The sequence below is a fragment of the Prionailurus viverrinus genome, chromosome X (genome assembly GCF_022837055.1).
Source record: "Prionailurus viverrinus isolate Anna chromosome X, UM_Priviv_1.0, whole genome shotgun sequence".
NCBI classification, from domain to species: Eukaryota; Metazoa; Chordata; class Mammalia; order Carnivora; family Felidae; genus Prionailurus; species Prionailurus viverrinus.
The window spans coordinates 70,410,089-70,431,043 of NC_062579.1; the positions used below are offsets into that span (position 1 = coordinate 70,410,089).

Consider the following 20,955-nt stretch of genomic DNA (forward strand, 5'->3'; position numbering starts at 1 on the left):
TACCTACAGCTTTGTTTTTATTTTTCAAAATTGCATTCACTATTTGGGTCTTTTGTGGCTCCATACAAATTTTAAGATTATTTGTTCTAGCTCTGTGAAAAATGTTGATATTTTGATGGGGATTGCATTCAATCTGTATATTGCTTTGGGTAGTATGGACATGTTAACAGTATTTGTTTCTCCAATTCATGAGCATGAAATTTCTTCCATTTCTTTGTGTCTTCTTCAGTTTCATTCATCAATGATTTATGGTCTTCATAGTGTAGGTTTTTCACGTACTTGATAAAGTTTGTACCTAGGTTCTTCATTCCTTTGGGGGTAGTTGTCAAATTGTTATCTTAATTTCTCTTTCTAGTACTTCATGGTTAGTATATAAAAATCCAATAAATTTCTATATATTAATTTTGTATCCTGCATCTTTACTGAATTCATTCATTAGTTCTAGTAGTTTTTTGGTGGAAAATTTAGGTTTTTAAAGTATCTAGTATTATGTCATCTATAAATAGTGAAAGTTTGACTTCTTCTTCACCAATGAAAAGAACAAAAATACACAGAGGCTAAATAACATGCTACTAAACAATGAATAGTCAACCAAGGAATCAAAGAGGAAGTCAAAAAAATACATGGAAACAAATGAAAATTAAAACACAATGGTCCAGAATCTTTGGATGCAGCATAAGCTGTTCTAAGAGAGAAGATTATAGCAATATATGCCTACATCAAGAAACAAGAAAAAAATCAAATAATTAACCTTATACTTAAAGGATCATGAGAAAGAAGAAAAACCAATGCCCAAAGCTAGTAGAAGAAAAGAAATTATAAAGGTTAGAGCATAAGTAAATGAAGTAGAGACAAACAAAAGAAAACAAAACAATAGAACAGATAAATAAATCCAAGAGCTGGTTCGCTGAAAAGATAACAAGATTGATAAACTTTTAGCCTGACTCATCAAAAAAAAAAAAAGAGGACTCAAATAATAAAATGAGAAATGAAGAAGCAGATGTAACAGCTGATACCACAGAAATGCAAAAGATTATGAGAATATTATGAAAAATTATATGCTAACAAATTAGACAACCTAGATAATGGATAAATTCCTAGAAATATATAGCTTTCTAAAACTGAATCAGACAGAAATTGAAAATTTGAACAGATAATTTCTAGTGATGAAATTGAATCAGTAATCAAAAAACTCCCCCTTAAAAAAGTTCAAGATCAGATAGCTTCACAGATGAATTCTACCAAACATTTAAGAGGAGTTAATACCTATTCTTCTCAAGCTATTCCAAAAAATAGAAGAGGAAGGAAAGCTTCCACATTTATTCTATGAAGCCAGCGTTCCCCTGATACCAAAACCAGATAAAGACACCACAACAAAAGAGGCATATATCTTTGATGAATGTAGATGCAGAAATCCTCAACAAAATATTAGCAAACCAAATCCAACAATGTGTTCAAAAATCATTCACCACAATTGAGCTTTATTCCAGGGATGTGAAGGTGGTACAATATGTGCAAATCAATTTATGTGACATGTCACATTAACAAGAGAAATGATAAAAACCATACAATCACCTCAATAGGTATAGAAAAGGCATTTGGCCAAGTGCAAAATCAATTCATGATAAAAACTCTCAATAAAGTGGGTTTAGAGGCAATATACCTCCAAATAATAAATACCATATGTGAAAAATCTCCAACTTAACATCATACTCAATGGCGAAAAGAGAGCTTTCCCTCTAAAGTCAGGAACAAGACAGGGATGTCCACTCTCACTACTTTTATACAACATATTAATGGAAGTCCTAGCCACATCAATCAGATAAGTAAATGAAATAAAAATCACCCAAATTGGTAAGGAATTACTTTTGTTTCTTTCTTTCTGCCTTGCAACCATCTCCTACTACCATGCATATAACAACAACACTTAACTCTGAGCCCCAAAATCTAGAAGACAGATCTAAATAGCATGGGAAATTCTTAGGATCTTTCTTCTGAAGATGGATAAATAAGCAGAATAAAGAGGGATAAATAAGCAGAATTATGAAGCTTCATCTGCCTAAAAAGATCTTTCACAAATCATCTACCAATTCTGGCCACATTTCATTAAATAATATTTTCCTGTAAACTTCAAATGAGAGCGTCTAAAGCTATCAATATTTTACACCTTCATATTAATTACTCCACTCTGGCTTCTTTATGGATTTTGAATAAATGAAATATTTTACTGAGGAACAGGGATAATAGAAGAAGTACTGTAGAAAAAGAAGTATTTGAAGACAGAAACCCTTTGCTCACTTATACTATGGAATTATGAGTAGCAGGAGTGCCCCCATGCATCCACTAAGAGGCAGTGAAAGAGTGCTATAAAATAAGTGGAAAGCCACCTACTTTGCAATTTTGCCTGATAACACCAGCCTACATAGTCCAAGCCTGGTTTTGAGTTTGTCAAAGCTTCAGGTGATAATGAATAATATCAGTAACACTTCCTGGTTATTGTCTGGTTCTGTGAATTTTGAAAGTAATATTTTTGTTGTTATGATTCAGTAAAACAGTCATGTCATATTTGTTTATTTTCTTTAATTTTTTTTCTTCATAATGTGCTTAAGCCAATGGCTATTTTTAAAAGGCCCTAGGTAGATTTCTCACTCTGGTGAGAAATTTCCAAAGAAAGTTTCCCATACTGGCAATTCTTCATAAAGCTTTCTTCCTAAGATGTTCTTTTTAAATATCCTCTTTTCCTTCTCCCCATTCTACAGAAATGGGAATGTGAAGGCAAAAGCCAACAAATTGTAGCATGAAGTCTAGAAAAATGAGTTACATGTTCCATAGTTGTGTATGAAACATTTCTAACAGTGATTTGGTAAAGTAGCATTGACTCGGCCCAGTGATCATGGTGAGAGTGTAGACTTTAAGTCAAAATATTAATTTTTAGTCTACAACTGTGTAAGCTTGATCTGATAACTAAGGTTCTCTAGGCCTCAGCAATTTCCCCTTGTGTAAAATGTGGATGTATGATTAGATGATGTTTGATATTTTCTTCCAAGCTATAAATTCAGTGATTTTGAGTATAGAAATCTACAAAGCCACTTAAGGGAAAAAATTCCTTTCATTTATGAAATATTTTTTGGACTACTATATACCATATTTCTTAGAAATGAAAAAGCTAAATATCTTAATCCATATGAGTTATTTTGTTTGTACATATTTAGAGAGAAGAATGAAAAATTTACATGAAAAATCAGGAAGTCAGTTTTGGAAATAGATAATACATTGAATCAGCAATTAATGCAACCTCAATTAAATAATGGACTTCCAAATGGAAGGAATTATAACTTTCAGGGCTAAATTATATTTGAGAATACCTACTTTGAGGAACAAGTTTTTGTGCTCTGGAACCATCACTTCAAAATACGGCATCTATTCCATTTCATTCTTCACTTAATAGATTTTCTTTTTGAAAATACATATTTCTTTCCTATAAAATGAAAAGAAAATTTAAAGATGACTAGAGGTTTTTTTAGTGATAATACAATTCTGAATGGAAAAATAATATATATGCTTCTATCTGAACAGCCTGAAAGAAAAAGAACTTTTAAATCAAAGAAATTTGCAGGGCTGGGAGTGGTTGTTGATTTATTATTGCTATGTGTATCAGTTTTCTAGGGTTACTTGACAAATATTGTAGACTGGGTGGCTTAAATAACAGAAATTTTCTTCGTGGAGGCTAAAAGTCCAAGATCAAGGTATTGGCAGGTTCAGTTTCTTCTGTGGCGTCTTTCCTTGGCTTGTAGATGGTTGCCATCTGACTGTGTTTTCACATGGTCATTCCTTTCTCTGTGTTGTCTGTGCCCTAATTTTCTCTTCTTATTAGGGTGCTAGTCAAATTGGACTAAGGCCTCCTTAACAACCCCACTTTAAATTATTTGCCTCTTTTAGGCCCCATCTCCACATACAATCATATTCTAGGGTACTAGGGGTTAGGATTTCAATATAGGAATTTGGAGGGACACAATTTAGCTCATAACACTGTTTATTTCCATAATATTAAACATAATTTTTGTTATTCTTACTACTGTTTTGTGCACTAACTGTATTTTTATTTTAGTTATATAATTGCTTTGTACATGTGTCAGCTTATCACATTGTGCCAAAGATATAAAATTAATTGCTTCAAAATGAATCTTAATTATGATAATTAAATATTTGCAACACTTTATAGTATTTTAGTTTTTTCTTAAACATAACAGAGAATTGGATGCCGTTCACATATCATACATCAGCCAGTAAGCCAGATGTTTTATCATTCTCTATATTAAGGATTTTGTCCTGTTTTGTTTTGGTTTTTGGATAGACTTTTGGATAGACTTTATTGCCTTTAACTTCTGAGACTCCCTTAATTAAAAATTCAATTGACTTTTTACTAAGAATATTATGTATGTATCAGTTGTTTAAACCTGAAATAGAAATCCTAAGAGGGAAAATATTCAAGTCCAGCATGGCCCAGTGCTGAAACACAAAATTGCAACTACTAGAGTATATGTAGTTCAATTAATGGCTGGTCTTCCTCTCATGTTGGATCAACTAGCCAAGATATACTCAGCTGGAGAAATCCATCTCAGATGGTTCATCTTTCTTTAAGCAGATGAAGGATCCGTAGCAGCATGTCTAGTGATTGCTTCACAGATACTACTTCTAACCTACAGGGGAATTGTTACACAGAACCCAAAACCCTTCCTTCCACTCCTCTCAGTATCTGAGAAAATGTCCTTAATTTTTCCTTTGATGTACATCAGATTTAGCATCAAAGTTACCTCTGATTTATTCGTGTACCATATTGAGACAATTCTGACTTGCAGTAATAAGTTGTAAATAATAAATCTTAAGAACTCTTGCCATGTCAATGGATTCTTATGTTGAAATGATCTAGAAATTTGAAAAAGGACAGATACTCAGGGGAAAAAAACCCTTACAAAGACAACAGCTCACATAATCTACCATAAATAGAGGCATTCAAAGCTTTTTTTAAAACGCTAAAATCATCCACATTATTGTATTACATCTCTATATTATATGCTTACTTTTTTTGTTTCCATGTGTAGGGTAGACATGGCAAATATCTTCTAAATAAAAACAAGAACAAAGTAAAAATTTAAGCAACAAAATACATATTTAAATGATATGAAAACATGAGGATTTAAAGTCAAAAGTAGCTCTATCCTACATTAAGACAGATATTCACTGACATTTGTCCTCTAGTCCAGTATCCAACTGAGATTTATACAAATATGACCTACCAGAAAATTGGAATAGGTAGCACATCATGTAAAAGAGGTCATACTTTAAGAAAGAAGAGACTCGTATAAATCTGTATGGGGTTAGAGGAGAGATGTCCCTCTCTAGTTCCATTAGAAACTGATGCTAAGTATTGGCAACAAACCTCTTCAAATTCTACCTACCTCTCAGGACCCTGATCTAATTTCACCCTCTCTGTGTGACACACTGATATCTCAACATTTCCTGAGTGTCGCCCACATGCCAGGAAGAGCACTTGATGCAAAGATACAAACATAAAAAAGAGAGTCTCCAATCTAAATTCCTGGCATCTATTTTCACTCACTTGCTATCTAATCATTTTTTCTATCTATATATAACACTCTAAGTTCTATGACAACAAAATTTCTCTAAGTTTAATTCAATATAGTTTTACTGGCCACAAACTTTGTGGCAGGCCCCATGTTAGGTGTTAAAGATAGACAGAGGTTCTCAAGTAGCTTGCAGTCTAACCTATATAAACCCCAGGGGGCTACTACAGTACACATGAATAACCAGTTGGCTATGAAAGTAAATCCTTTAATGCTCTGACTAGATAAAAATGAGATTAAAATGTATATTCTCTTTTTCAAATGTGTCATTTTCTATTTCACATTCTTCAGACTTTGATGATACCACATGAAGAACCCATAGGTCCAATTCAATTATACTTTAAATGGACTGTTAACACTGACAAGGATTTTATTATGCCAACCATTGCAACAAGGGGAGAAAAACCTTTAATTTTCTTTTTTTTTTATTTTTTAAGGTTTATTTATTTTTGAGAGAGAGAGAGAGAGACAGAGCCCAAGTCAGAGAGAGGCAGAGAGAGAGGGAAACACAGAATCCGATGCAGGCTCTAGGCTCCAAGCTGTCAGCACAGAGCCCGATGAAGGGCTCAAACTCATGGACTGCGAGATCATGATCTGAGCTGCAGTCGGACACTTAACCGACTGAGCCACTCAGGTGCCCCAAACCTTTAATTTTCTATTTGGGGGAATATTTTGATATCGGTGGTGGTGGTATTGGGATAATGCTATTGGGGATTTCTTGCTGCCTTTAGTGCTTACCATTATAGTACTGCCATATGTTATTATGTGTATTATTTGATTTAGTGTCACCTACCTGGATCAATTTCTGTTCCAGGTTTCTGTACGTATTTATTCGTTTTGCTTTAAAAGAAAAATCAGCAATTGAATTGACAGTGATAGACACATCAGTAGCACCATTCTTAAGAGATATAGAGAAATAATTTCTCTCCCCTTAAAGACTGTGACTTATCCTCCACTACAATGCCTTTTAAATGCTACTCAACAACAGCAGACTACTGATCATTGAACAGTTGACTGCTACCTAGGATGTGTTTTCAGTTGTTGGCTTTTCTAAGTAATTACTTGCTAGAAAGGAAGGGGAATGGATGAAAATATCTATTCTGACACCTCTTGAAATGGAAGTATTAGTTGACTGTATCTGTTATATCACCCTGCACCCATTCAGCATCACTAATCACAATGCTAAGTGACCTTTTACTTTACTCGGCATTAAGCTTTTGTTGCTTGACCTTTGAGCCTCAAGCAGGCCTTTCTCCAGCACCCTGCTGCATCTTTAGTACTAAACTCCTGAATCATTATCCATCCTGAAGATCTGCCTTGCCTTAGAGGTACTCTGACATTTTCTAAGACTTCCTATTGGACTTTGCAGACATTTCCAGATCATGACAGTGTCATTTAATATCTTGGTTTTAAACATCATCAGAGTGGCTTGTGCTGAAGGACCTGAACTAAAAAGAAAGTGGCAAATAAAAACAACAAGGCTATTTCCTCTGTGCTTATTAAGATAGCATGGAAAAAAATAATTTTTATTATGAATACAGCCATAAAATCATAAATATTTTTCAAGTGATCATAGTATGAAATAGAAAGGCAACAGTACAAAAGATACAAAGTGGCTCATTTGAAAGAGGGTTTATCTTTAGATAGGCCTTGCAGTTAATAACACCAATTATAATAAAACTTTATGGTTACCTGATAAGCTATTGTTTATTAACTAATTTTACCATATCTTAATCATCAGAAGAAACCTGTAAACATATAAGATAAGACTACACTCCTCATTTTGCAGGTGAGGAGACTGAGGATTCAAGACGTTAAATGATTCATTTCTATTTCTTGGCTGGCATGATGCTGAGCAAACTTTGAGCCTAGGATCTCCAAATCCAAATTCTGTGCTGTTTCCACTATATCATGCTGCATCTACTTATAACATGATATTTGAGTCAGATTATTTAGAAACTTTAATTAGCAAAGCAACCTATATTCAGACTAGAACTTAAAACCAGAGTAGATATTAAGTCAACTCTATAATTGTTCAATTCATTTTTTTGAAGGCTGTAGGCAAGGGAGATACCTAAGTTATAATTACCTACTCCAAAATAACCACTTTGTGAAATGCATTCACACAGACACACCCAAAAGTATAGTTGGATTGTGCCAATTAATTTTGTATTACTCAAAAAAATACCTCAAACTTCAGAATTCTGTTTCCTTCACATACTAAATTAGCTACAACAGAGTTTCAAAATCATGTCTTCATTATTTTATGTTGAAATGTCTGTGGGAAAATTACCATTCTGCTAATTGATTTTTTCTTAATTCATAATAAGCCCTGATACAATTGAAACATATCTGAAAAGACTGGAAATCTATTTTATTTATCTTAAAATCTGTAAAGGGAGTCCTATGAAAATTAATAAGGCTTCCTTGAGTAGGAAATAAAAGTTTTAAAAATGAGGTAATGATAAACATTAAGCTCTTTAAATATGTAAGAGGGATATAGAATTAGAAAGCAACCTGGGGGGGATCAATTGGAAGGATCGATGACAATGATAGTAAATGCATTTGAGGATATTTGGCAGATTAATCCTTCAGTTTTATGCCTTCAGAGACTGGAGGCCAGTAGCGTGTCTAAATCTAGGCTTATATTACCATCTACTTTTTATCAACACTGTGAAGGGTGAAATTAAGAAAAAAAAACTATCATTATATGAAGCACTTGTTTAATTTAAAGATAATTTTACATTTAATATTTTTCCTTCTATTTCAAACATTATTACTTTAATTACTTCGAGAAAGTAGTTGATTCTATCAATAAGTTAAGGAAACCTAAGTAAGAGTTTTCAGTTGACCCTCAACTGTTCTGAGTTCACCGAAGGTGAAATGTCAATCTGCTAGGGATAAACTGCAGGAAGCTCTCTTGAGGCTTGTGAGTGGGCAGAGAAGTGGCAGATTAGTTTACATGTGGGTAAGGTAATGCAGTTATGGGAAAAAATGAAGGTTAAATAAGCCAGGGTGCATTCATAGGCTGGCAGGCTCCTACTTGTCAGTTCTAATCTTGAAAAGGAATCTTGGAGTAACTGGTAACTGTTCCTTAAAAAAAATTAGTTCAAGAAGTTACTATACCCACAAAGGTCAACATTCTGCTGGTCAGTGTCTGGAAAGAGATTGGCATCCAAACAGAAGACAGGCTACTTCCTTAGTACAACATTATGGCCCTCCAGACTTAATGAAATATAATTCTGGTTGCTCCTTCTTTTTTAAAAAGTTGCTGCTGCTATTTAAGATGAGAAAACATTTGTAATGAACTAGCAAGTAGTGAGGCTACTTGTGAAAGGCTAAAAAATTAGGGCTCTTCTGTTAGGAAGGATAATGGTTGAGTGAGGCTATGCTCAGAATCCATCAAACCATGACATCATAACAGTTTTGGATAGGACATATGCAAACCTGTTTACCAAACCCAAGAGTATCGAAACTGAGTATCCTTGAAACATTACAGAGGTAAAAAATAAGGAAAGGGAATTATTATACATGACTTATGGAATAAGTTACCCCAGAAGTTGTAAAGAAATAGCACATTTTAAATAGTAAAGTAATTCAGGTCGGGGCACCTGGGTCACTCAGTCAGTTAAGCATCCAACTTCAGCTCAGGTCATGATCTCACAGTTTGTGAGTTAGAGCCCTCCGACAGGCTCTGTGCTGACAGCTCAGAGCCTGGATCCTGTTTCAGAATCTGTGACTCCCTCTCTCTGCCCCTCCCCTGCTCATGCTCTGTCTCTGTCTCTCAAAAAATAAATGTTAAAAAATGGTTTAAGTAATTCAGGTCAATTTGTGCACTGTAAACCCATTGTTAACAAGTAGAAGGTTAGAGAAGCCGAGGACACACCACTCCTTTCTACAGAGGTGACTCTCACCAGAAATAGAATTGTGAGGCCAAATAGATTATGAATATGGTATTCTTTAGGGTTTTAGTTTAAAAATGTATTAAAAATAAAAAAAAATGTATTAAAAGGGTTAGTATTGAAGATGGTAATACATTTATGGATTACAAAGCTCCTTGTTCTTGTTCTACTTTTGACTTCACATTTGTTTATATTAAAACACCATCCTGTCAAATTCACAGACTTAGAAATTCAGGCACAGTGCTTATGGAGGTCATATGGTGTAGTGGTTCAGGTTATAGACTTAGAAACTTCATTGAGGTCTACTGCTTATTAACTGTATGATCTTGAGCAAGCTTTTTTTTTTAAGTTTATTTATTTACTTTTGAGAGAGAGAGAGAAAATGCAAGTAGGGGAGGGGCAGAGAAAGAGTGAGAGAGAGAATCCCAATCAGGCCCCACACTGTCAGTGCAATCCCAACCTGGGGTTCAAACCCACGAACCATGAGGTCATGACCTGAGCCTGAAGGTTAACGGGTGGAGCGCCCCAGGCACCCTGAGCAAGTTTTTAATTTCTTGGAGGCATACTATTCATTTGTAAAATGGCTTCATAATACCTACTCTATAGGATTGTTTGAAGAATCATTGATATGTAAGATATGCAAGTCACTTAAAGTGCATGGCACCTAGTAAATACTAAATAAATAGCAGTTCTTAGTATTACTGTGGGCTTTGAAGCTATGTGTATTACCCTGTATTCAAAAGCTTGTAACAGATGTGATGGATAAGGTGTGCCTACGTTTTCCTAATATGATTTTTTAAAGTTTTTTGACCATTTTGAATATAAATAGCTTTTTGGTAATGTAAATGATACAGTAAAGCATCTAAGTGCGATAAATTTAATTACATGGGTGGATTCAAATTGCATATGGCTTAAAATAATGTCTTCATGAAGAACTACTGCTTTCTTCCCCCACCATCCCATTTTGCAAAAACAGTTTTGTTCAAATTCTCACAAATATCCTTGACATCATTGTTTCTGTAAGCTTGAGAACCAATTTGGAGTCACCTAACAGTTTTCTGGAACACACTATATTCATGTTCATCTAAGTTGTTAGGTAGAGAGCGATATAACACTAATAGGTGTATCACTGTCATCTTGATCTCAAGCCACAAATATCCATTTGCATAGTACTAGGTAAATTGATTATCCAATTCATTCTAAATGTATTTTTTATCTTCTCTAGGTATTTACTGCTTTGCAATTTTAAGTGATCTTTCAAAGTCTTTTTTACAATGATATAATAAGATTAATATTGTGAAGTCACACCCCCTAAATAATCCTTAGGTCTATGTTACATTTCATTGTCTTTAATCCCCCACCCCAATTCTCTAAATGTGCCTCTGTAATCACCTAAAACTCATATTTTTTAAGTTTATTTTATTTTGAGAGAGAGCATGTGCGCGCACACACACACAAGTGGGGGAGAGGCGGAAAGAGAGGGAAAGAATCCCAAGCAGGCTCCGTGCTGTTAGCACACAACCCGACATGGGGCTCAAACCCAAGACCTGTGAGACCATGACCTGAGCCAAAATCAAGAGTCAGACACTTAACCAACTGAACCACTCAGGCACCCCTCACCTAAAACTTATATTAATTGAGGTCCCATACTGAGTTCTTCAAAGAGCACTTTAATATTAAAAATAAAATAATTCAGATAAGGCACTTATAATTAAAGAATTTGTAAGGACTTGAATATAAGATAGTTTCCTTTTTCTGAGATATAAGTGGAGTGGGGAGGCATGCCTTATATTTAGGAAGATAGGAATATATATTTTCTTCAGTTACATCCAATCATATAACTTTGAAAGCATTCATATTTCTTATTTTTATTCATTCCCTATATGTGCTAAGTGCTGGGATGATCCAAACATATATGGGGCAATATTTTTGGTGTTATAAGAATTTTCAGACCTTGGGAAATATTTAATTCAAGAAAAAATATTGAACACCTATTATTTACAAAACATTTGCAGAAAAGTGTGAGTTGCAGCCCCTGTCCTCAATAGCTTACAAGCTATTCAAAAGAGGATAAAACAAATAAGCAATTCTTACCTGAGAAAATAAAGAAACTACAAGCTGCTTTGGGGTTCAAATATTGGAGAAGCCATATTCAGTTGAGAAATATTAGAAAAAAGCTTTAGGAAGTCAGTCATATTTAAGATGAAGTATAAAAGATGTGTAAGATAGACACTCAGAGTAGAATAGTGAGAAAGGGGACCAGAGCCTAATGAGGATGGTGAAATGACATGAGTAAAAGGCCTGGTAGAAGAAAAACAAGAAAGGATATTCAAGAACAATGAGCAGTCCATTTAGATGTAATGTAGAATGTATGGAAACAATGACAGAATAAGGCTGGGCTGTGAATGAGATTAAGCCAGATTATAAAAGCTTTGTAGGCTGTTCTCAAAAAGTTTATTTTTAGCCTGTAATCAATAAATAGAGATTTACTAACTAATGACTGGATTATATGGTCAGGTGTAGATTTTAGTTATCTTCCTAAATTGATTTTAAAACTTGTGACTGCACATAGAGCTTGGAGTTAAGGCCACTGGCTGCCTGAGGAACCCACAAATAGTATACTACATGAGGGGCAAGTCTTTCACTAACACCACAAGGGTCTCTGGCCCAATGAATGGAGTTTGATAGTAATTCTTGCTACAAGTAAAATTTACAAAAAACATTTAAAAAGATAAATTAACTGTGAGGAGACCAAAGTCATCTGGGAGAGAAAAGAATAGAATGAGAAAACTTTTAGAGATTTACCAGAGGAATTGAAGACCATTTGGATATTGGGTTCCAAAGCATCAAAGAATTGACACTGATTAGATATATAGCTATACCATTTAGTTATACAGTTTTGGTGCAGTATTCAACAAATTAGATCATGTCAATATTGAACATAATTTGTGAGGGGCTTACAGACATGGTTCACGAGGCTGTTCACATAAGGAGAAAAAAGAGGTGAAGAGAGGAAGTCTACATGGATTAAAACATACGCAATAAATCATCACACGGAAAAACACACTTTTCGCCTACAGGTAAAAAATTCAAATTAAAATAACAGTAAGGGGGTGCCTGGGTAGCTCAGTTCATTAAGCGTCTTGGCCCTTGATTTTGGCTCAGCGCATGATCTCACGGTTCATGAGTTCAAGCCCTGCATCAGGCTCTGTTCCTGCAATGTAGAGAGTGCTGTCTCTCTCTCCTCTCTTTAAAATTTGTTTAATGTTTATTTTTGAGAAAGAGACAGAGCATGAGTGGGGGAGGGTCAAAGTCTCTCTGTCAAAGTAAATAAATTTTTAAAAACTTTTAAAATTAATTAACAGGGGCGCCTGGGTGGCGCAGTCGGTTAAGCGTCCGACTGCAGCCAGGTTACGATATAGCGGTCCTGGAGTTGGAGCCCCGCGTTGGGCTCTGGGCTGATGGCTCAGAGCCTGGAGCCTGTTTCCGATTCTGTGTCTCCCTCTCTCTCTGCCCCTCCCCCATTCATGCTCTGTCTCTCTCTGTCCCAAAAAAAATAAATAAATGTTGAAAAAAAAATTAAAAAAAAATAAAATTAATTAACAGTAAGCTAGAAACATACAGCTATTAGAATGTCTAAGCACAAAGTGAGGTGTTGGGATTGCTGTAGAGAAACAGATAACAGTTTAATGGTGGTTCTGTTGCATGACAATTCACAAAACACGAAACAATGTTAAGTGAAAGAATTAGACCACAAGAGAGTATATAAACACTGATTATATCTATAATGCATGTATGTTGACACATATTGGAAAAGAATTTGAGGGGCGCCTGGGTGGCGCAGTCGGTTAAGCGTCCGACTTCAGCCAGGTCACGATCTCGCAGTCCGTGGGTTCGAGCCCCACGTCGGGCTCTGGTCTGATGGCTCAGAGCCTGGAGCCTGTTTCCGATTCTGTGTCTCCCTCTCTCTGCCCCTCCCCCGTTCATGCTCTGTCTCTCTCTGTCCCAAAAATAAATAAACGTTGAAAAAAAAAATTTTTTTTTAAATAAAAAAAGGAAAAGAATGTGAAGGAATATAAGTAGTTTAATGTTCATTTGCATTTTCTTTCTGGAACAGTTATTTAAGTGCGTTGTAATTTGAAAAGAATGAAATGAAAAATGATTCCTCATCATACCCCTAAAACACATACACATATACACATATATGCAAATAGATTGTGGTAAAATATGTTCAGTGTTTGAGATGTTGCAACATTATCTATAAATCAGGGATGTAATTGAAGTTGTAGTTGCTTTCATTATCTTCCATAAGTCTGATGAGGCATTTCTTGATCACCGTTTATTATAGTAATGAGAAATCTTTTCATCATAAATCCTGACAATCTTCATTTTATATCTTTCCTCAGTATAAATTCTTTGCCCCTACTAAATAAATACACAAAGTGTAAAGCTTGCTATTGCTTAGTTTCTCTACCTTCCTCTCAATACTCAGTAGCTCATATCTTAACCTTTACCTGTCAGTTGATAGTTTTTCTCCCCTCCACCAGATTGGCACACACAACTAAGTTTCAGTTTTATATGTAGCTAACATGGAATGAATTGAATGCCTATTATATGTCACCCATTGTTCCCCGGTACTCTACAGAGATTTTATCTTATCTTGATAGTAAGCATGTGAGGTCTGAAATATTATACCTATTCTTGCTTGACAAAAACTAGGCATCAGTTCAGTAGGCCATTCTTTCAGGGCCTAAGACATTGCTCTTTCTTTTCTTCCATGGTGCTTTCAAGTGTCTAGTTCCCAACAAAAAGAAGGCATGCTGTGTGTTATGGCTCATAATGTAGTTTTTAACATATACAATAAATTTTTAGTAAGAAGCATATTTTTTAAAAATTTTTAATGTTTATTTATTTTTGAGAAAGAGACAGAACATGAACAGGGGAAGGGCAGAGAGAGATGGAGACACAGAATCTAAAGCAGACTCCAGCTCTGAACTGTCAGCACAGAACCTGACATGGGGCCTGAACTCATGAACCATGAGATCATGACCTGAGCCAAAGTCAGACACTTAACTGACTGAGCCACCCAGACCTCCATAGAAAGCAGCATATTTTTAAGAGAGATCTTTTTTTCAAAAAAAAAGGTATGCTGTTTTTCCTCATTTAATGTATACTATTGATATAAAATTATTATAATGGTATATAGAAGACTTGATACAAAGCAATGCAAAATTATATGAGCAATTTAAATAGAATCCAAACATGAAGCAAAATTATCTACTTTAATGATTTCAATTAAATAAAACTTATGAGCTGATAAAAATTTTGAAGTTTTATTTTATTTAATTTGGTGTGTGATGTTGTCATGGTGATTAATTACAACAGGAAATTAACATACCATTTCATAATACAACACATAAGGCAAACAAAGAAACTTTTGAAGTAAAATGTGGGAAATCATAAATAACAAGCTATAAGAACTAAATGGAAGCATCAAGGAGTGATTAGTACAATAAAGTATATAAACTATGAGAATGTTTTCCACTTCATCATATATTATTATGGCTGCATAGGGATGATTGCAATGCTAGCTTCATGTTACTACTGAAATGTTACTGAGATTGGAAATGTACACAATATGATAACTGATATTTTAAGGTGGGGGAAGGAAGGGCTACATGTATGAATCATGTAGAAAAATGAATTGAAAAACTGTCTTGTTTGACAAAAGAAAAGGAAGAGTCTGGGAGGAAAGGTAAATATTGTAGGAATAGCAAATGTGAATATAATATAATGAGATTCATATATGTAAACCATTAACTGATGATAAAGAGTAATCTAAACAGAGTACCATTCCAGGAAAGGGAGTATCTGTGTACCCAGCATGGATCTCTGCCCTGCCCTACTTCTAAGCATCTAACATATTCTCATAGTCATTTCTTCTGTATTGTGATTTTTTCAAGTGAAGCACTTTTAGATGTCCCATGTGGTTTAAAACAAATCAGAAATTCATGTCCCAAATGTTTCGTTAGTCAGAATAATTAAGTTGATCAGTTCTGGGAGCAGCGGAAGCAAAATAATGGGGTCATTGAAGCAGTCAGGCTCTAATGGGAACTTGAATTCATTCAGATATCAAATCTAGTAGTTGTTCTACACCTGTATGCACAGACCCATTGAGCAAATTCACATTAAAGGTTTAGTGGAACATTTTCAATGTGGTCCAAAGGGACTTGCTACTGTTTCATAAGAAAACACTGAATAGGGGCGCCTGGGTGGCGCAGTCGGTTAAGCCTCCGACTTCAGCCAGGTCACGATCTCGCGGTCCGTGGGTTGGAGCCCCTCGTCGGGCTCTGGGCTGATGGCTCAGAGCCAGGAGCCTGTTTCCGGTTCTGTGTCTCCCTCTCTTTCTGCCCCTCCCCCATTCATGCTCTGTCTCTCTCTGTCCCAAAAATAAATTAAAAAAAAAAAGAAAACACTGAATATTTTTTGACAATATGTCTTTTTGTGTGTGTGATGTGTTAACTAAGCTCTGTATGTGTATGTTGGCACCCTATCCCTACGTAGGGAGGGAAAAAAGAGAGATATGCATAACTGGGAATGGTTTTCTTACTATTTAAAGATAAAATAAAAATGTGCTCCAGCATTTGCTACCTGGAGGCAATAATACAATATGAGGGAACTCACTAGATTGGGGGAAGGTGGAGTTTTATCAAACAACCTATGCAACCTAGTATAAATGAGGATCATTTCACCCTTTCCCTTCATAAAACAAAATGGTATCAAGCATGATTTTGGTTATTTAAGGAGAAAGCAGCAATTAGGCATTCTGTATAGTAATGCAGTGTTTCATTTCTCTTATGTCACTATATGACTGTAGTAGCAAACTGACTGTTTTTATTCTCTTATATCTAAGGAGAGTTGACAGACCCAAAATTTTTTAAAGGTCTAAAGAATGGAAAGATGAATTTAACTGTGTCCTGTAGTGACCATTGAACTAACAGATCTTCAATAGAATTCTCTCATTGGAGACTGCAAAACACACAGGAAAAATAAAAGATTTGCAGTATATCCTGAACTATGAAAGACAGATATGACCAGCCATCTTTATGGAAAAAAAATAATCAAAACTGAATAAACTTACCTAAAGAATAGTTTTAATACACAAACACAGTTATTTGTAAATATTATGCTCTAATATTTTTACTTTGTGGATAAACAAAAGAAAATTCTTATTTGTATATTTATTCTAATATATTCTAGGCACCAAGGAAAACAGATGCAAATGACAATTCCTGTGTTTCTAGAGCTCATGGTAAAGTGGAGGAGACAGCACAAGAACAGTCACAGTATAAAGTTCAAGCTGAATTACTAGGAGTTTCTGGGGAAAGGAAAGGAAAAAGGAAGAGAAATATGTTTCAAGAAAGGGAGCAGCATTTGTGGAGGCAATGGGAGAGCATGATATATCCAAGGAAGAGACACAAGTTCAACATTACTAAAGCATAGGTATGAAAAGCTGGTAAAATGAATTCTCGTGAAAGACCTTGGGTACTAAGGCTTTTGATTTTTTTTATTGCTTGGGTGATAAGGAGACATTTCCAGCTTCTCTTCAAGAATCTCCTAATAACATGGAAGGTTGATGGGGTGGTGATAAAGGTAGAAGTAGGAGAGATTCAAAAGGGGTCTATTATAAGAGCCTACACAATGGAAGAATGCCAGACCTAGAACAGTGGCAGTGGAGATGATGATGATGAAGAAATTGATCCAAGAATGCTTCAAGGAGTGAGAAAGAACTTAACTTATTGAGCAGTTGGATTTGAGGGTGAAAAAAAGGAAGAAGTCCAGGGTGATGGTTTGGGGTATTTCAGCTTTTTGTTTTCATTTTTATGACTTGGTGTATGATGGCTCTATTGGTTTTCTAGGCTTTCTGTAACAAAGTACCACAAACTAAGTGTCTTAAACAACAGAAATTTAATGTCTCATAGTTTAGAAGGATATAAATCCAAGATCAAGGTATTGGTAGGGCCATGCTCCCTCTGAAGGTGCTAGGGAAGGACCTTTTCCAGGTCTTTCTCTCAGCTTCCAGTGGTTTGCTGGCAATATTAGGCATTCTTTGGCTTGTAAAAGCATTGCTCTCAACTCTGCCTTCATCTTTATATGGCATCCAACATTTATGAGGGTCTATTTTTAAAATTATCCTTTTTATTTTTTAATTTTTTATTTTTTAAATTTTTTAAAATATGAAATATATTGTCAGATTGGTTTCCATACAACACCCAGTGCTCACCCCAACAGGTGCCCTACTCAATGCCCATCACTCACTTTTTGCTCCCTCCCACTCCCCATCATCCCTCAGTTTATTCTGTTTTTAACAGTCTCTTATGGTTTGGCTCTCTCCCTCTCTAACTTTTTTTTCCTTCCCCTCCCTCCCACTCCCCATAAACCCTCAGTTTATTCTGTCATTAAGAGTCTGTTATGGTTTGGCTCTTTCCCTCTCTAACATTTTTTTTCCTTCCCCTCCCCCATGGTCTTCTGTTAAGTTCCTGAGACTCCACATAAGAGTGAAACCATATGGTATCTGTCTTTCTCTGTATGACTTATTTCACTTAGCATTACACTCTCTAGTTCCATCCACTTTGCTACAAAAGGCCATATTTCATTCTTTCTCATTGCCAAGTGGTATTCCATTGTATATATAAACCACAACTTCTTTATCCATTCATTAGTTGATGGACATTTAGGCTCTTTCTATAATTTGGCTATTGTTGAAAGTGCTGCTATAAACATTGGGGTACAAGTGCCCCTATGCATCAGCACTCCTGTATCCCTTGGGTGAATTCCTAGTAGTGCTACTTCTGGGTCATAGGGTAGATCTATTTTTATCTTTTGAGGAACCTGCACACTATTTTTCAGAGAAGCTGTACCAGTTTGCATTCCCACCAACAGTGCAAGAGGGTTCCCGTTTCTCCACATCCTCGCCAGGGTCTAGAATCTCCTGATTTCTTCATTTTAGCCACTCTGACCGGTGTGAGGTGGTATCTCAGTGTGGTTTTTGATTTGTATTTCCCTGATGAGGAGTGATGTTGAGGATCTGTTCATTTGCCTGATGGCCATCTGGACGTCTTCTTTAGACAAGTGTCTATTAATGTCTTCTGCCCATTTCTTCACTGGATTATTTCTTTTTCGAGTGTTGAGTTTGGTGAGTTACTTACAGATTTTGGATACTAGCCCTTTATCTGATATGTCATTGCAAATATCTTTTCCCATTCCATCAGTTGCCTTTTAGTTTTGTTGATTGTTTCCTTGGCAGTGCAGAAGCTTTTTATCTTCATGAGGTCCCAACAGTTCATTTTTGCTTTTAATTTCCTTGCCTTTGGAGATGTGTCAAGTAAGAAATTGCTACAGCTGAGGTCAGAGAGGTCTTTTCTTGCTTTCTCCTCTAGGGTTTTGATGGTTTCCTGTCTTACATTCAGGTCCTTTATTCATTTGGAGTTTATCTTTGTGAATAGTGTAAGAAAGTGGTCTAGTTTCATTCTTCTGCCTGTTGCTGTCCAGTTCTCCCAACACCATTTGTTAAAGAGACTGTCTTTTTTCCATTGGATATTCTTTCCTGCACTGTCAAAGATTAGTTGGCCATACTTTTGTGGGTGCAATTATGGAGTCTCTATATTATTCCATTGGTCTATGTGTCTGTTTTTGTCCCAATACCATGCTGTCTTGATGATTACAGCTTTGGAGTAGAGGCTAAAGTCTGGGATTGTGATGCCTCCTGCTTTGGTCTTCTTCAAAATTACTTTGGCTATTCGGGGTCTTTTGTGGTTCCATACAAATTTTAGGATTGCTTGTTCTAGCTTCGGGAAGAATGCTGGTGCAATTTTGATTGGGATTGCATTGAATGTGTAGATAGCTTTGGGTAGTATTGACATCTTAACAATATTTATTCTTCCAGTCTATGAGCATGAAATGTTTTTCCATTTCTTTATATCTTCTTCAATTTCCTTCGTAAGCTTTCTATAGTTTTCAGCATACAGATCTTTCACATCTTTGGTTAGGTTTATTCCTAGGTATTTTATGCTTCTGGGTGCAATTGTGAATGGGATTCTTTATTTGTCTTCCTGCTGCATCATTATTAGTGTATAAGAATGCAATTGATTTCTGTACATTGATTTTGTATCCTGTGACTTTGCGGAATTCATGTATTAGTTCTAGCAGACTTTCGGTGGAGTCTATCAGATTTTCCATGTGTAATATCATGACATCTGCAAAAAGTGAAAGCTTAACTTCATCTTTGCCCATTTTGATGCCTTTGATTTCCTTTTGTTGTCTGATTGCTGATGAACTTCCAACATTATGTTAAACAACAGCAGTGAGAGTGAACATCCCTGTCGTGTTCCTGATCTCAGGTGGAAAGCTCTCAGCTTTTCCCCATTGAGGATATTATCTGTGGGCTTTTCATAAATAGCTTTTATGATGTTTATGTATGTTCCTTCCATCCTGCCTTTCTCGAGGGTTTTTATTAAGAAAGGGTGCTGAATTTTGTCAAATGCTTTTTCTGCATCGATTGACAGGAACATATGGTTCTTCTTCTTTTGTTAATGTGAGGCATCACATTGATTGATTAACAAATATTTAACCTGCCCTGCAGCCCAGGAATGAATCCCACTTGATCATAGTGAATAATTCTTTTTATATGCTGTTGAATTCAATTTGCTAGTATCTTGTTGAGAATTTTTGCATCCACATTCATCAGGGATATTGGCCTATAGTTCTCTTTTTTTGCTGGGTCTCTGTCTTGTTTGGGAATCAAAGGAATGCTGGCTTCATAGAATGAATCTGGAAGTTTTCCTTTACTTTCTATTTTTTGGAACAGCTTGAGAAGGATAAGTATTATCTTTACTTTAAATGTGTGGTAGAATTCCCCAGGGAAGGCATCTGGTGCTGGACTCATATTTGTTGGGAGATTTTTGATAACTGATTCATCTTCACTGGTAATGGGTGTGTCCAAGTTTTCTATTTCTTCCTGTTTGAGTTTTGGAAGTGTAGGGTGCTTAGGAATTTGTCCATTTCTTCCAGGTTGTCCAGTTTGTTGGCATATAGTTTTTCATAGTATTCCCTGATAATTGCTTATATTTCTGAGGGATTGGTTGTAATAGTTCCATTTTCATTTCTGATTTTATCTATTTGCGTCCTCTCCCTTTTCTTTTTGAGAAGCCTGGCTAGAGGTTTATCAATTTTGTTTATTTTTTCAGGAAAACAACTCTTGGTTTCATTGATCTGCTCTACAGTTTTTTTTTTTAGATTCTATATTGTTTATTTTTGCTCTGATCTTTATTATTTCTCTTCTTCTGCTACGTTTGGGGTGTCTTTGCTGTTCTACTTCTAGTTCCTTTAGGTGTGCTGTTAGATTTTGT

At 35.5% G+C, this 20,955-nt stretch overlaps 1 protein-coding gene and 1 non-coding gene across 5 annotated transcripts in view; both read left to right on the forward strand.

Annotated features, from left to right (window-relative positions):
* Positions 1 to 20,955, forward strand: part of DIAPH2 (diaphanous related formin 2) — a 984,211-nt gene that overhangs the window by 920,374 nt on the left and 42,882 nt on the right. The window lies entirely within an intron of this gene.
* LOC125158017 (small nucleolar RNA SNORA62/SNORA6 family) lies at positions 12,109 to 12,252 on the forward strand. Its single transcript, XR_007149143.1, has one exon. It is a non-coding gene; the product is annotated as a small nucleolar RNA SNORA62/SNORA6 family (small nucleolar RNA).